The following is a 16,125-nucleotide window of genomic DNA, read 5'->3' on the forward strand; positions in this document are numbered from 1 at the left end:
AATCTTGATCCAGAACGGGTAGCCTCCAGAGCTATGTGAAAATTTCTGTTGAAGTCACCAGGTTTGAGGTATGTTGTTATGACTGACCTACAGAACTACTTCCATGGGGGCACTGTAGAGGCTTTGTGTCATCAAGACTTAGGTGTTATTGTCCTTAATGTTTCTGTACTTTTTGTTTTTTACAAGATTATCTTTTTTTGGAGCAGTTTAAGGTTTACAGCAAAACAGAGAAAGGTACAGAGATTTTCCATATACTCCCTGCTTCTACATAGCCACAGCTTCTTCCACTATTAACGTCCCCCACCAGAGGGGTACTTTTGTTGCAAAGGATGACACGTCACAAGCAGGCATAATTCAGTTTTCCTTAGGGTTCACTCTTGTATGTATTTTATTAAAAAATACTTTTTTAAAATTAAAGATATATATTACAATGCTTGCTTCAGCAGCACATATACTAAAATTTGAATGATGCTGAGAATATTAGCATGGCCCCTGCTCAAGGATGACATGCAAATTTGTGAAGTGTTTCATATTTTAAAAGAGATACATGTTACATGTATCTATCATCACAGTATCATACAAAATAATGTCACTGCCCTAAAAATCTTTTGTGCATTACCAATGCACCTCCCCTTCCCTCATCCCCTGGCAACCACTGATATTTTCACTGTCTACATGGTTTTGCTTTTCCAGAATGTCATAGTTGGGGTAATGCAGGATGTAGCCTTTTCAGATTGGCTTCTTTCACTTGGTTTCCTCCATGTCTTTTCATAGTTTGATGGCTCATTTAAGTGCTGAATAATACTCCTCTATCTGGATATACTACAGTTTATCTATTATGTTTTTTCTTAAAAAAATTTTTTGCAACACCAACTCAGGGCTGAGTAGTAGGTATTAGACAAATCTGAGTAATAAGTATAAGAGTATTCTCTATACTTTCTTTTAAAGGATTAAAAAAGACGACTCAGTGTCTTTTTACTGGCATGGGTGGTGCTGAGCCTTGGGTCATGTGATTTCCGCCTGTTGGAGGGCCTGCCCTGAAAAGGACAAGCCAGCAGCTGAGTGGGCCCTGACGCCCTGGTTGCACCTGGACCCAGCTGGCCAGGCCCCGGGGGTTAGTTACATGAGCTTTAAACCAAACGTGACTTTGAGTCTTCATGATTCTATTTAGAATGTGATCTTCTGGACCTTGCTTTCCTCCTCTCTGAAATGAGAGAAACTGCCCTCCAAAGGTTATGAGACCCTAGCCCAAGAAGAAAAAAGAGTGACCTGTAAAGTGCCAGTGTCAACAGGTATCTGATTAGATTCTTCCTGGGTGGTTGATGTCATACTTTACAGCCTGGGAGGAGCTCTGGTCCCAGCCTCAGGAGCCGCACCATCCACCCAGCTGCCGCCTCATTCCCACCTCAAGCCCTTGCTGACCTCATGAGGCTCTCTCTCCGGGGTTTCCTTCTCATGCTTCAGGAAGCAAGCTCTTCCTCACCACCACTTCTTCCCACCACAGTCAGGCCACCCCAACCTCTGTAGCTCAAGCTGCTCCCTGGGAGGATGACGGACGGTCAGTTCCTTCAGAAAGGGCATGAGTGGCCGAGACACTGACGACCTCCAGGGCCGGCTTGTGGTGTCCTACCAGTCAAAGGCGGCAAAGCTTCCAGGGCTGAAGAAAGGAGTCTGAGGGGCAGCGAGGTGAGAGGGCAAGCTGGCCAAGCGGCGCAAGGCTGCAGTGTGTCCTTCAGTGGGGAAATGTCCCCCAAACTGCCGCATCACCTACAACTCTTTTGGGAGAGAAGAGCCCAGCCCCTTCCTTACGGTAGTGCTTCCAAGAGTAGAGCCTGGAGTTTCAATCCTGCCTTCTTTCTGCTCCCTTAGCCTCTTCTTTCCAGGGACAAGGTGGGGCAGGGGCTAGTCAGCCATAGCTGAGGTTTGGGGTTGGGGGGGGCATGGGAGTTTAGGGGCGGCCTCCCAGTCTCCAAATTCAGGCTTCCTGTCAGTGGTTCCTCAAAAAAGGAACACTCCTTCCCGCTCCTGCCTCGACGGTCACCGCTGGGAAGATTGTTCTATCTTTCCTTCACAGATTTAGCTGTAAGTTCCCCCAATGACAGCAGGATGACCTCCAGAAGAGGCCTGGGAAATCCTGGACTTGGACTTGAGGAAAAAATTCACCCCTTTTCTTGTCTTTTCAACCAGTGTTGTTGACTTCCTGCTTTTTAAGACTTTTCCACATTTCTTCCCTGGGAGCCCTCTTGTGGTGCCATAAGCCCTTCCCAAAGATGCCATGTTGGAACTGTGGACCTGGAACAGGGCATGGAGGAGGGCTGGGGTGGGGTGGGGGCATTGGGGTGCAGGACGCAGATGATACTTTAGATATAAGCTGTTTGGGACCATAGCTTATCTTTGGGTAAACTTGGATCCTAAAGTGTTGCAGTCACTCACTTTTCCCCGGGAGGGAAGTCAAACTCAGATTGTGCCATCCATTTCCCTCGTATTCTGGCAAGGTCACTGGAAGGGCCAGCTGGCAGCTTTCTTGTTATTTTAACTATTTAACTCTTAAACGTTCTACTGATTAAAGTCCTTAAATCTCAAGATGCCAGATAGAAGCAAAGTAATAGAGCCCTTCTGGTTTCCTTTTCATGAGATCAGGATTGGGAGAGGACTCATATAGGACAGATGATGGAGATGCTGTTGGCTAGGTGCCCTGGAGTTCGTTGTCCAGAGGGCTTGGTGAGCCGTGAATGACTTTCACAGCTCTTCCCTGTAGGGAGTTGTTGTCAGTCTCTATTTTCCAGAAAGCTCTCATAATAGTTTCTGTATGACTTTGGGCTTCACAGGCTTCAGTTAAAAATCTGACTTGGTTAAGAAACCTGCCCAAGGCCACTTAGCTGGTAAGCAGGGGAGTTGGAGCTCTGAATGCAAAACCTAAATGCTTTTGCTATAACATGAGTTAATCTCCAGCTGAAGCTGAAGTTCCAATACTTTGGCCACCTGATGCAAAGAGCTGACTCATTGGAAAAGACCCTGATGCTGGAAAGGATTGAAGGCAGGAGGAGAGGGGATGACAGAGGATGAGATGGTTGAATGGCATCAATCACTGACTCAATGGACAGGAGCCTGAGCAAGCTTGGGGAGATGGTGAAGGCCAGGGAAACCTGACGTGCTGTAGTCCATGGGGTCACAGAGTCAGACACAACTAAGTGACTAAACAACAACAGATTGGGGAGAAGGAGGCTAAGAGCCTGTCAAGACACTTGACCCTGAAAACCTCGAATTCCTCCTGCTCTCCCAGAGGGTTGCCTGGCATATAATCCTGGAGGGGGGCACTGAGGCTGTGCTGCACCCTCCCCCAAATCCTGCTGCCTGGGGGTCTAATGGTGGGGTGCAGCTTCAGGTCCTGCTCCCTGCAGAAGAGCTCCTGGCAGCCCACCAGCAGTGGGCGTGCCGAACCCGGCTCTCAACCCAGGGCGTGTCAGCTAAGGACGGCCACCTGCTGCCCTGCCCCAGCTGCACCCACATCTGCTCTAGGTCTGTCAGGAGTTGCTTCCTCTCCAACATTCATCTAATGAAGAGGGTTCGGGGGGCAGACCAAGGTGCTGAGGGGACAGCGCAGGGAAGAGGACCCCCATGGCCTCTTAAGAGTCTCTCCTGCCCTCTTTCTATTTCATAAACGGTTTAGTACTAGCTGTGTACACACTCCCACATTAGACACACATGCCACACCACAGAAAAGTTACACACCACACCATACACACCCCTCTACATTCACCACACGAAATACATACCCCCTACAGATCCCAGATATACTAGGGTCCTAGATATACTAGGACCATTCACCCCTGTCCCAGCCTCTAATCCAAGCCACACACCACACCACACACACCTCTCCACATATACCACACAAAATACACAACACACACATACCACATATACTAGGGCACGTGCATGAACACACAAACACACACCCCAAATATACCAGGGACACACACACACACCCCAAATATACCAGGGGGACACAAACATTCACACACACTCCAAATATACCAGGGACACACATCCCAAATACACCAGGGACACACACACACACACCTCACGTATACCAAGGACCGACACAGGGAGACAGCCAGAGACACACACACACACACACACACAAGTGCGCGCGCGCCATTCCCCCCTGTCACACACACACGTGTGCGCGCGCCATTCCCCCCTGTCACACACACACACACACACACACACACCACACACACACATACACACACACGTGTGCGCGCGCCATTCCCCCCTGTCACACACACACACACACACACACCACACACACACACACACACACACACACACACACGTGCGCGCGCACCATTCCCCCCTGTCCCGGCCTCTGGGCGAGGCTGGGGAGTTGGCCCCCCCACGCCGGTGACGCACGAGGCAGCAGCACGAGGCCGGCTCGGCGGCTCGCTCGCTCTGTCTTTGGAGAGAAAGCACGTCACCGCCTGGAGCGGCGGGCCTGTTGTTCCGTCCCAAGCTAAGCCTTGGGAGGGCCTCTTACCTCACAGCCGAGATGTATTGATCTCATTTTGCAGACAGAGAAAATGGAGGCGGGGAACGTGAGCGGAAGGTGAAAGCAGCTTCAGAAGCCCCAGCCTCAGAACGGTCCATGCCTCCGCGAGGGACGCGAAAGGAGGGAGAGGACACGCAGGGCCGCGTGCGGGGTCAAGCCCGGGACAGAGTCCCGCCCTCGCCTGCTGGGGCCGGAGAGATGTGGCCTCCTCCTCCTGGACGCCCACCCCACCCCCACCCCTCCTCAGCAAGGGCAGAGAAGCTTCTGGCAGCAGAGGGGCGAGCATCAGTGACCAGGCCAGGGTGTGAAGAACTCCCTGGTCCTCGAGGAGACATTGGCACGGCTTCAGAAGTGCGCTCGGCCCTGCGTTTCTGAACAGCCCCTCCCCGTGGGCTCCCTGTCACCCCCGGCCTCGGCCCTCCGTGCTCCCCAACTTTGATGAGCCCCCATAAGCAGAGCCCAGGGGGGCGGGGCCATCGGCTCTTAAAAGGGAATTCTAGAAACAGGGCCACACGACGTTCATCTTCCGGGGCTGTGGGGACCCGGGAACCCGGGCGATGAGGGGCCTGGTGGCATGGGGAGCCACTCACAGCTCTCCAGCCTCCGGGGAAGAGCAATAGTGGGGTTTCTTTACCGCAACTCCCCAGGGCGCCAGAAACCTAGTGGACACAGGCCTAGCAGTCGTGGAGAGGCAGGGTCTGCCCGCGGTGGTGTGGCCACGATCGCCAGCACCTCGGTGTGTATTAGACCTGGACGCTCTCTCCTTCACCCACGGGGTGCAGGTTCTGTCCTCTGGGCCAGAGTGGTGCTGGGAGGGAGCCTCGGGGGTAGTTCTGCCTCCCTCGAGCTCTTCAGAAACCCCGAATCCTTAGAGTGTGAAGGGGAAGGGGGCGCGGGGGAGGGACATCAGGCCTGCTCACTGGGACGGTATCTGAGGCCAGCGAGGACGCCCAGAGGCAAAGATGCCCGCGGACTCTGGATCCCAGCCAGGAGCCAGGTGGCCATCAGACCCCAGGCTCCAGGCCCCACCTCGCGAGGCCCCGCAGGAAGCCTGGCACCTCTCCCGGAGCCTGCTGGGCTGCCTGCCACCACGTCTGCACCCGGGAGAGCCCGCAGCCTGCACACGCTGCCCTGGGGACTGGACGCGTGACTCAATCCCTGCTTTGCTAATCACTCCACTCTCCTCCCTCTCGCGTCTCGCACAGCCTTCCTTCCCCTGGAGAAAAGCGTGCCCATCTGACAACTCGCGCGCCTGCTCTCCGTGACGCAGTCATCTGTCCTTGCCCCTGCTTCTGCTCTGCGCAGCCCCCACACTGCCCTCCCCAGCTTGCTGCCTCCTGCTCCAGCCTCCGCCAGGATGACTGTCTGTCTGCCCATACCTCACCCCGGCGAGTGTCCGTCAGGGTGAGCCCTCTGCTGTGTCAGGCAGCCCTCCTGTAACCTCTCTGCCCACTTAGAGGGGCACAGACCCACCGCCAGGAGGTATATGAGGAGGGAGCCTGGGAGCGCAGTGGCCAAGCTCTTCCTTCTCAGGCCAGCCACTCAGCCTTTCCATGACTAGCAGTACTTCCCTAAAGGGAATCAAGAACAAGGTGACTTTCTGGTTGATTTTTTTCTCTGCTTTGACCAGAGGTGGGAAGAGGAGTCTAGCCCAAGTAAGCAATGGGAGGTCTCAAGACTGACTGTGCCTGTGACCTGACACCACAGAGCCTGCCTGATGGGAAAAGTGACCCCCTCCTGCAATGCAATCAGGGCTCCCAGGGGACACAGTGTGGGGGGCAGACTTCTAGAGTGGACTCTGGTACCAGCACCCAGCTGCACCCCAGGCACTCACAGATCCTCTCTGAAAGTGAAAGTAGTAAAAGTGAAAGTCAGACTCTTTGCAACCCTATGGACAGTCCATGGAATTTTCCAGGCCAGAACACTGGAGTGGGTAGCCTTTCCCTTCTCCAGGGGATCTTCCCAACCCAGGGATTGAACCCAGGTCTCCTGCACTGCAGGCAGATTCTTTACCAACTGAGCTATAAGGGAAGCCCCAAGATCCTCTCTGGGCTTCTGTAAAATCAAACAGTCCAACTGTTTGATTCCCAGGGCAGTTTCAGGGCCATGACAAAGAAAAACAAAAGCAAAAACAAAAAAAACCTCCCCTAAAAGCTGAAGCAGGCTGAAAAGCCAACATTACTTACCTGTGGGTTTCACGATATATAACAACTCCTTTCTTTTGTTAAAGGCTAAATAGAGAAATGACTTCACAGGCCTGTGACCTGGGTAGTCATACAGAACCCCACACTTTGAACGGCCCTGTGTTGGGTTTAATGCTCTGTTGTGGCTGTCTTAAAAGTCTTGATAAGTTTTGTGCAAGGGCCCCACATTTTTATTTTACACTGGATCCAGCAATTGTGACGCTGATGCTGGCTACACGTTGGTCAAGGAGAACCATGGACAAATCTGCAGTGTTTTTTGTTTTATAGAATTGTGGCATCTGGAATACAGAAATGTTGGACAGTTCCTCATTTTCAGTTACCCGGGCGAGGCGGAGAGGGTGAGGCAATTAAGGAAGCACTTGATCAGAGTTAAATTGTTCAAGGGAACCAGGAGTTCTGCATCCACAGTTACTGTTCTTGGAGTTAGGTGCAGCCAGGGCTCTGGAGATTGATTCAGACATCTCCTGCAGGGAAAGACTACTACTGTTGTCTGATACCCATTATCTGCTTCTTCTGTAGTGCTAGGATTATTAGCTGGCCATGGCCAGGAAAAAAAAACTTTCCCCAGATTCTTTTGCAGTTAGTTATGTTTGTGTGATGTTTTTTGTGGTCATGCCATGCAGCATATGGGATTTTAGTTTCCCAACGAGAGACTAAACCTGTGCCCCCTGTATTGGAAGCATGGAGTCCCAACCACTGGACCTCCAGGGAAGTCCTGTCCGTGTGATTAAGTGCTGGTCAGTGGGATGTGTGTGCAACCACCCCACTGGTATGTGTTTTTACTTCTGTAACATTGCAGAAAAGTTTGAAACTTTTAGACTAGAATCTGAAGAAAAAATACATGCTATTAGTTGTTATCATTTCACAGTAGAAATTTATTTAGGAGTGAATTGATAAATGTGGTGTGTGCTCAGTTGCTCAGTCATGTCTAAATCTTCTCAACTCCAAGGACTGTAGCCTGTCAGACTCCTCTGTCCATGGGATTTCCCAGACAAGAATACTGGAGTGGGTTGCCATTTCCTACTCCAGGGGATCTTCCTGACCCAGAGATCCAACTTGCATCTCCTGCATTGGCAGGCAGATTCTTTACCACTGCGCCACCTGGGAAGCCTAATTGATACATAGGTGCCCTTTAGTGTATAGTTCCTCAAACAGGAAGATGAGACTAGTATTCCATCTCTAAGAGGATGCTAGTGGGGGGAGCAGATAATAAGTAAAATCTCAGGTATATGCAATGAAGAAGAACTGAGCATGTGGGGTATGGGGATGATAAGTGCCAGGGATGCAATTTCAAGGGTAACATGAAAGGGTCTGAGGAGGTGAGTTTTGAGGAGAGGGCTTAGTGAAGACAAGGAGTAGCTGTTACAGATAGCTGGGGTAAGAACATTTGAGAGAAAGGGATACAGTCAAATTGTTCTGCCAAACGTGGAAGTCTCTTGAGAAACAGACTTGTATTTCCAACTATCAGTTGTTATCTCCATCTCGATGTCCCATTAGCATCTCAAACTCAACATGTTTAAGATTTCTCTTCTGCTCCAAACCAGTTCCTCTTCCTCTGTTTCTGTTGGTGCCACTATCTTCATATCATAATAACCTAAATTGAAATGTTGGCATTGTGTGCATCAGATTACCAAGTTGTGACCATTTTTCTTCTACAAATGCTCTCCAGTCTTCTCTGCCACCCCTGGCATCCAGACCCTGGCTTACTGCAGCAGCCTCCTCGCAGGTCTCCGTGCCTGTAGCTGCTCCAGCTTCTGTCCATCCTCAAGACTGTGCTCAGTCATCTTCCTGCAGCACCACCTTGGCTTCCTCTGCTCAGAAAGCTTCAGAGTCTCTACAAATAAAGTCTGCAATCCTTAGCCTAGTCACTAGGGTCCACCTTTCCTTCTGGTCCCATCTTCCCATGCTCTTCTAAGTACATCTTTATTTGGATTCTTTGCAGTTTTCCAAAGACAGCTTTTCCTCTCCTGTCTTCATGTCTTGATTTCTTCTGCTTCTTCCTCCTCCTGGAATTCGATTGCCACCTTTCTCATGAAGCCTTTCCTCAGCTCCTTGCTCAGCAGAGCTTTTTCATCCTTTGACCTACAGGATCCTCTTCGTGTCACCTTTTTTTCAGGACTTTTGTGACTGTAAAAGGAATATAACATTGAGAAAAGTTCTGAAAATGGAAAAACAATCATCCATATTCCTATTTTGACAAGTTGATTTCACATTTGGCTATTTTTTCTAGTTCTGGAGATCTGCATGCATACTTTTACAAAATTGTAATCATAGTAGACATACAATTCTGATTTGTTTTCACTTCCACCCAACATTCCCCCCATCTTTCCACAGTCTTTCCAAAGTTGTAGGAGTTTTAAAAAGAGGTCAAAATAAGTCTGTAAGTGTCTTGGCGAAGGGAATCGCAACCTACTCCAGTATTCTTGCCTGGAAAACCCCATGGACAGAGGAGCCTGATGGGCTACAGTCCATGGGGTGGCAAAAGTTGGACACAACTTAGTGACTAAACCACCACCTCCAAGGGTCTTACAGAGTTGATGTACTATAATTTGTAAGACCATCTATCACTGATGTTTGATGGGTTTTGTTATAGCCGAGCTAGTTATAGACTAGAAAGCTATTTCAAAGTAAAAAGGAAATCTTAAGGCTTCTATTCCTAGCACCTAGCTAACTACTTCAATCAGTATTTATTGGGTGGATGGATAAATAAACAAATGCACACAGTGAACATCCTTAGACATAACTTTTTTTCTGTTGAATATTTTCCCAGCCAAAGAGTGCTAAAAGAGCATTAACATCTTATACAAAATATTTTAATACAAAATTAACATTCTGGGGGGCTTTGCACATTGTGAAGTGAAAGTATTAGTTGCTCAGTCATGTTCAACTCTTTGCGACCCCATGGACTGTAGCCTGCCAGACTCCTCTGTCCTTGGGATTTTCCAGGCAAGAATATTGGAGTGGGTTGCTATTCCCCTCTCCAGGGGATCTTCCTGACCCAGGTCTCCTGCATTGCAGGCAGATTCTTTACCGTTTGAGCTACCTGGGAAGCCCTTGCACACTGTGGCAGATTGTATTTTTCAAAAATGGTCATATCGATATATGTCCCATCCCACATGCTATGATGTGGGATATCCTTCCATTGAGAGGTGGAATCTATGTTCTCACCCTTTAAAACCATTCATTTTTTTTTATACCTGTGTTGATTAACAGAATCAGTTCAGTTCAGTTGCTCAGTTATGTCAGACTCTTTGCAACCCCATGGACTACAGCACTCCAGACTTCCCTGTCCATCACAACTCCTGGAGCCTACTCAAACTCATGTTCATCACGTCGGTGATGCCATCCAACCATCTCATCAACAGAATACAGTGGAAGAAACATGGAACTTTCAAGCCCAGGTTATAATAATAGGCTCTGTCTCTATCTCCCCCTCTTTCTTAAGACACTTGCTCTTCGAATTCAGCCACTATGTTATAAGGAAGCCCAAGCCACATGTAGAGGCCACATGTAGGCTTTGTGCCTGCATTCCCAGTGATGTCCCCAGTCAATACCCAGAATCAACCACTGAACGTGGGAGTGAACAGCCTTCAGATGATTCAGTCATCCAGCCCCATACACTGTGGAGAAGAGAGAAGCCATCCCCATTGTATCCTATCTGAATTCCTGATCCACAGAGAGAGATACCAATGATTATTGTTTGGGGGTAATTTGTTATGCAGCAGAAGTGGCTGAAACACACACATAGTTAATCCCATGTTGTTCCGAAAGATTTGTAGTAATTTGCATGTTCACCACAACCTCATGAGCCCTGATGTGTGGCCTCTTTGTGGGCATTGATCTCAAAGTCTGCAAGTCTCCTCTCTGGTTCTCATCTGTAGGCTCCTTGAGGGGATACATCACTGCATTTTTATTCTCAGTTCTTAGCAGGCACTTGGTAAATGTTTATCCATTTGTACATTTGTTAGAAGTATACGTAACTAGGGTATGCACTGTCCTGGCCAGGAAGCACAGAGTCTGACCGTGTAGTAGACTGAAGCTATCTTGGTTTCCTCATTAGAGAAAGCAGATTCCAGAGAAGCAGCTCAGAGAACACATGCTCTGGTCCAATTACACACAGGCTTGGAGGAAACTATACAGTGTGTCAGGGAACGGGATAATGGTATCCACTCTGATAATGGATCAGAGTGTTCCCAGCCCTGAAACCTTACAGCCACTCCCAATACAGCTCCAGCTGTAAGGGATTGCACGATGCCACCAATTTTGCTTTCTAGTGAGAAACTACTGTGTAACTAGATATATATCTAGATGGTATTTCTCCCACCGCCATGCCTACTCTTTACTATTGAATCAATTTTCATAGAGCCCAGCACAAAGGAATGCATGGAAATGTAGAGCTGGCCCTCCGCCTTTCCTTCTGCAAGTTTCGATCCACTGCCAGTTGCCAGGTTCTTGCTTCCTTTCTTCTCTGCCATACTTCGACTCTCCGGCCAGAGAGCTCTCCCTACGTCCTCTCCCTTTGAAACTGTTCAGTTGTACCTATGTTGATCGACAGAATGCAGTGGAAGAAACACAGAACTTTCAAGCCCAGACTGTAAAAAGTAATATGCTCTGCCTCTACCTACTCCCCTTTTTCTCAGGATACTTGCCCTTGGCATTCAGCCACTGTGTTATGAGGAAGCCCAGGTCGCATGTAGAGGCCACATGTGGGCCTTCTGCCCGCATTCCCAATGATGGTCTTTAGCATAGAAAGCACACTCATAAAAAAATTCTAGTTAAAAAAAAAAGATTGCTTTTCAAGTGAATTCTGTCTACTTAACCCAAGTGTTAATTCAACAAATATTTACTGAACACCTGACATGCACCTGCCCTCAAGAATGATAAGGAAGTCACAGTCTAACAGAAGCTTCATCATTCATGGGAGTTCTGTCCAATCAACATTATCCTTGGGTACTTGTTCTAGCATAGCCCCACTATTACAAGAGCCAGGTCAGGGTCAAGAGGTCAAGTCAGCCTGGGGTTGGTTGAGTGGAGAGGTAGGATGTGTGGGAAAATAAGAGTTGTGAGGTGGGAAAAAGAGGACAGTGAAAAAAACTTGATTAAAACTCAACATTCAAAAAGCTAAGATCATGGCATCCGGTCCCATCACTTCATGGTGAATAGATGGGGAAACAATGGAAACTGATTGGCTATTTTCTTGGGCTCCAAGACCTCTGTGGATGGTGACTACAGTCAGGAGATTAAAAGATGCTTACTCCTTGGAAGAAAAACAATGACAGACCTAGACAATGTATTAAAAAGCAGAGACATTACTTTGCCTACAGAGGTCCATATAGTCAAAGTTATGATTTTTTTCCAGTAGTCATGTATGGATATGAAAGCTGGAAATGAGCTCTTTGACGCATATGAGCAGCAAATAATTGATGCCTTCAAACTGTGGTGCTGGAGAAAACTCTTGAGAGTCCCCTTGGACAGTACAGAGATCAAACCAGTCAATCCTAAAGAAAATCAACCCTGAATATTCACTGGAAGGACTGATGATGAAGCCGAAGCTCCAGTACTTTGGCCACCTGATGCAAAGAGCTAACTCACTGGAGAAGACCCTGATGCTGGGAAAGATTGAAGGCAGGAGGAGAAGGGGAAAACAGAGGATGAGATGGTTGGATGGCATCAGTGACTCAATGGACATGAGTTTGAGCAGGGAGATGGTGATAGACTGGGAAGCCAGGTGTGCTGGAGTCCCTGGGGTCGCAAAGAGTTGGACACGACTGAGAGACTGAACAACAGTGAGGTGGGAAAAAGTAGCAACTTACATACAGTAGTTTAAGTGAAAAATCATTTCTCTGGCTACACAGAAAAAAAACCCTAGTGTTTTATTGAAGAGACACTGTATTTTAGGATGTGGACTTTGCCTCCAGGTTCTATCCAAGGCACTTGGTCTAAGTGGAGTCTAACCACCACTTTAAGGCAGTGAACTCCAGGAATTCTCAAGATGGTATAAAAAAACTTTAAAGAATTCATGCAGAGCATTTAACTGGAAGCAGAGCATTGTAGTGAATTTATTTTTAATGTTGGTTAACTAACTTGAGATGGAAGCCGTAAAACACCTTTTCAAACCACCAGGTCTGGGGACTGATGGCTTTAGTACAGACTCCCTTCTGCCAAGTCTCACTTTGACAAGTTAACGGGACTACTCCTCTGACCCTCAGGGTGTCCAGTGGATGATACCCTCCCCATTAGGAACAAAAGGGGCCTTTCTTTGGAGTTGCAGCTCAGCCAGTTAATGTTTGTATTCCCGGCCAAAACTATCACAGAGCTCCTGGTTCCAGTCTACACACCATGTATTTGAGGAAGAATCATGCCTGGCTTTGACTCCTGAAAAAACAAATTTTGCCCCCAACAGAGCAGATTGCCACCTTCTGACTTTCCTCCTGTGGGATGCAGTTCATGAAAGCAGAGTCTGATTCAGGGTTGTTATTTTTTCCTTCTAGTTTAGAAATGGTAAAGGAGGGAGACAGTGTTTTCTTGGTAGACCAGAAACCCCAACCTTCAAGATACAAGGGCAGTACTGTCTCTGATTGGGGAATGGCCAGGTCTGGGGTCGGGGAAGAAAAGAGGAAGCAGGAGGCAGATACGGCTGGGCTAGGAGAGTAGGGGTGGGTGTGAGTGTGTCAAGGCATGAAGATCTATATACATCTCAGCACAGTTGAAGAATGAGAGGGTTGCTTTACAATGCCAAAGAGCCATTTCCTAGTTTTATATTAACATTATTCTGAAAGACTTTTTTATTAAAAAAAACAACAACACTTATTTGGCCATGCCAGGTCTTAGTTGAGGAATGTGGGATCTTCTATCTTCATTGCAGCATGTGGGATCTAGTGCCCTGGCTAGGGACTGAACTCGGGCTCCCTGCATTGGGAGCATGGAGTCTCAGCCACTGGACCACCAGGAAGTCCCCTGAAAGGCTTTTTAAGTCCATTTTTTCCCTTACCCTAAAGCACACTGTCATCCATTATTTTCATTCAGCTTCTCAGTGATCACTGAGGTATGAATATCTTTCTTATGCCCAGAAATCAGTGTAAAAGGTTAACTGCCCTGCCCCAACAGTGACAGAGCTCAGTCCTCCCAAGTCTCAGCTGGTTCAAGCCAGTGGCTCTTCTAGCCAGATGGACTGTGGAATATTCAATTTGCTTTGGGGGCATGAAAGGATTTAGTTATAACTACATTTCATCCTTAGCAGTGGCTGAGATTGTTCGCATGTTGATTTTGCTGTGTAGTATCTCTGGGGTCACTGCTGTCTGGGGTAAACAGGATTCTGGGCACACGTGAGGTTGTTCTCCATACCTATACTGCCATACTGGACTCTTCTTCCTAAGGCCGACTGAGGTGCCACCCTCCATAGAATCCATAACCTATTCCCCGGGCCAGTGCAGTTCATTTGGTGTGGAAATGGAATTACTGATAACCATTCAGGGATCAAATTAGAGACATGGCTCAGAGCTAATGCCTAACAATCCTGCAGTCTCAGCACAAAGCCACTGGCATACACAGTGAGACGTGGCAATGTCACTGGGACCTAAGAAGCACAGGTGCTGATTGTGCAACCTGCTCTCACTCCAAGTGGCCAGACAACCACCGGTTCCCTCCGCCCCTTCCCAGATCCTTCCCGAAAGGCTTTTTGCTAGAGATCCCAGCCCTCTGCTGCTTGGCCGTCTCTATAACCTGAGGAGTGCTATGACTGAAGCCACCTGGACAGATGGTTGGGCCAGCTGACCTCTCCCAGCTCCTCACAGTGGACCCTGTAGCATCTGGGCCAATATGCTGCTGCTAAGTGCATCGACCTCACCCCAGGTCATTAAGGAAGATTCCCGAGTACAAGGAATTGGCTGTATATTTTCCTAATGCCTACACTTTTTAGGCAGTGTCCCCGCTGCAGCTCTTCAGGCCTGAGAAATGTTTCCTCCTTCTTAGTGTTACAGGCTTCCCTGGTGGCTGAAATGGTAAGAGTCCACCTGCAATGCAGGAGACTGTGGGTTTGATCCCTGGGTCAGGAAGATCCCTTGGAGAAGAAAATGGCAACCCACTCCAGTATTCTTGCCTGGAGAATTCCATGGACAGAAGAGCCTAGCAGGCTACAGTCTAGCTGCAAAAGGAAAACCAGTGGTTCTTGCTGCTCAAAAGACATCCTTTAAAAAGAACTCAAGCCTTTCCCAAAAGGTAGCTTTAGCCATCGTCAAACTCTTCCTGAACAGCAGCACAGCTCAGACTAGTAGAACACTAGTCTTTCATGAGAATGAGACAAGCTATGAGAACCCACCAAGACTATAAGTCACTTCTGGATTCACTTATATGGCTGCTGAGTGCCAAAAAAGGGGGGAAGACCTAATCACTTTGGAGGAGAAATTAATGCCAGCTGCAGTGGTCAGGATCAACTCCCCAAAATAGTGGGTTTAATTAGAGCAAAGTTTCAAGGGAAGGCAGAGGGGGAGGAGACATCCCCAGAGATCAGGAAGAGGAGGTACATGTGCAGAGAGCCCAGCAAGGAGCAGCCTACACTGGCTAAAGCCAAGGATCCAGGTGGATAAGGCTAGCCTGGGGCCATATTGTGGAGGGCTTTAAATGTCAGGCCAAGCAATTAACCAGAACGAAACCGATCAAACAAGTGTTTTAGGAAGATGAATTTGAAGAGGACGTGCAAGATAAATTGGAAAATCTGGAAGCATGGCAACAATTAGGAAGCTGTGAGATTAATTAGGCTGTTGTAGTAGTCCTATGTGAGTTGATAAGGATATAAATGAGCATAGTGGCAGCAGAGATGGAAAGAGACAGCTGCGAGAGACATTGTTAAGAAAGAATGGATGAGATTGCTGCCTGATTGGACCGGGGACCCAGGGAGCTCAAGGAATCAAGATGAAAGCAGAGTTTTGAGCATGGGCGACTGGTAGGACAATGAACAGAGAAAGGGATGTGAGAAGAGGGAGCTGTTTCAGTACATATGAACCCAGTGCCACACATGAAGAATGTGCAGGATATCTAAGTGGAAATGTCTAACAGGTCACAGGAAATTTAACACTAGAGCTCAGGAGAGACAGTTATGGTTGGTGATGAACTTGGGAATCAAGTGCAGAGTAAGTCATAAAATGAATGAGACCTTTAAGGAAAAGCATAAACAGTGAGACAGAGGACCAAAGCCTGACCTTTAAGGAATGCCTGCATTCAAAGGATTTATATACATATATATTTTACAAAGCTGAGTTTAGAAGTGTCAACTATATACATGCTGCTTGTCTTCACCACTGAAATATCAGTTCAAAGTATGTATCTGTTTGAGAAAGCCAAGCAACACAGTATTTTTATGTCACAGTAGGAACT

The 16,125-nt window shown here is 48.0% G+C and overlaps 1 non-coding gene across 1 annotated transcript; it reads left to right on the forward strand.

The window, feature by feature from the left end:
• The first annotated feature begins 434 nt into the window (after positions 1-434).
• LOC138080516 (U6 spliceosomal RNA) lies at positions 435-537 on the forward strand. The gene has a single exon (XR_011144976.1). It is a non-coding gene; the product is annotated as a U6 spliceosomal RNA (small nuclear RNA).
• Positions 538-16,125: the final 15,588 nt, after the last annotated feature.

Source organism: Capricornis sumatraensis, chromosome 5, assembly GCF_032405125.1.
Source record: "Capricornis sumatraensis isolate serow.1 chromosome 5, serow.2, whole genome shotgun sequence".
NCBI lineage: Eukaryota > Metazoa > Chordata > Mammalia > Artiodactyla > Bovidae > Capricornis > Capricornis sumatraensis.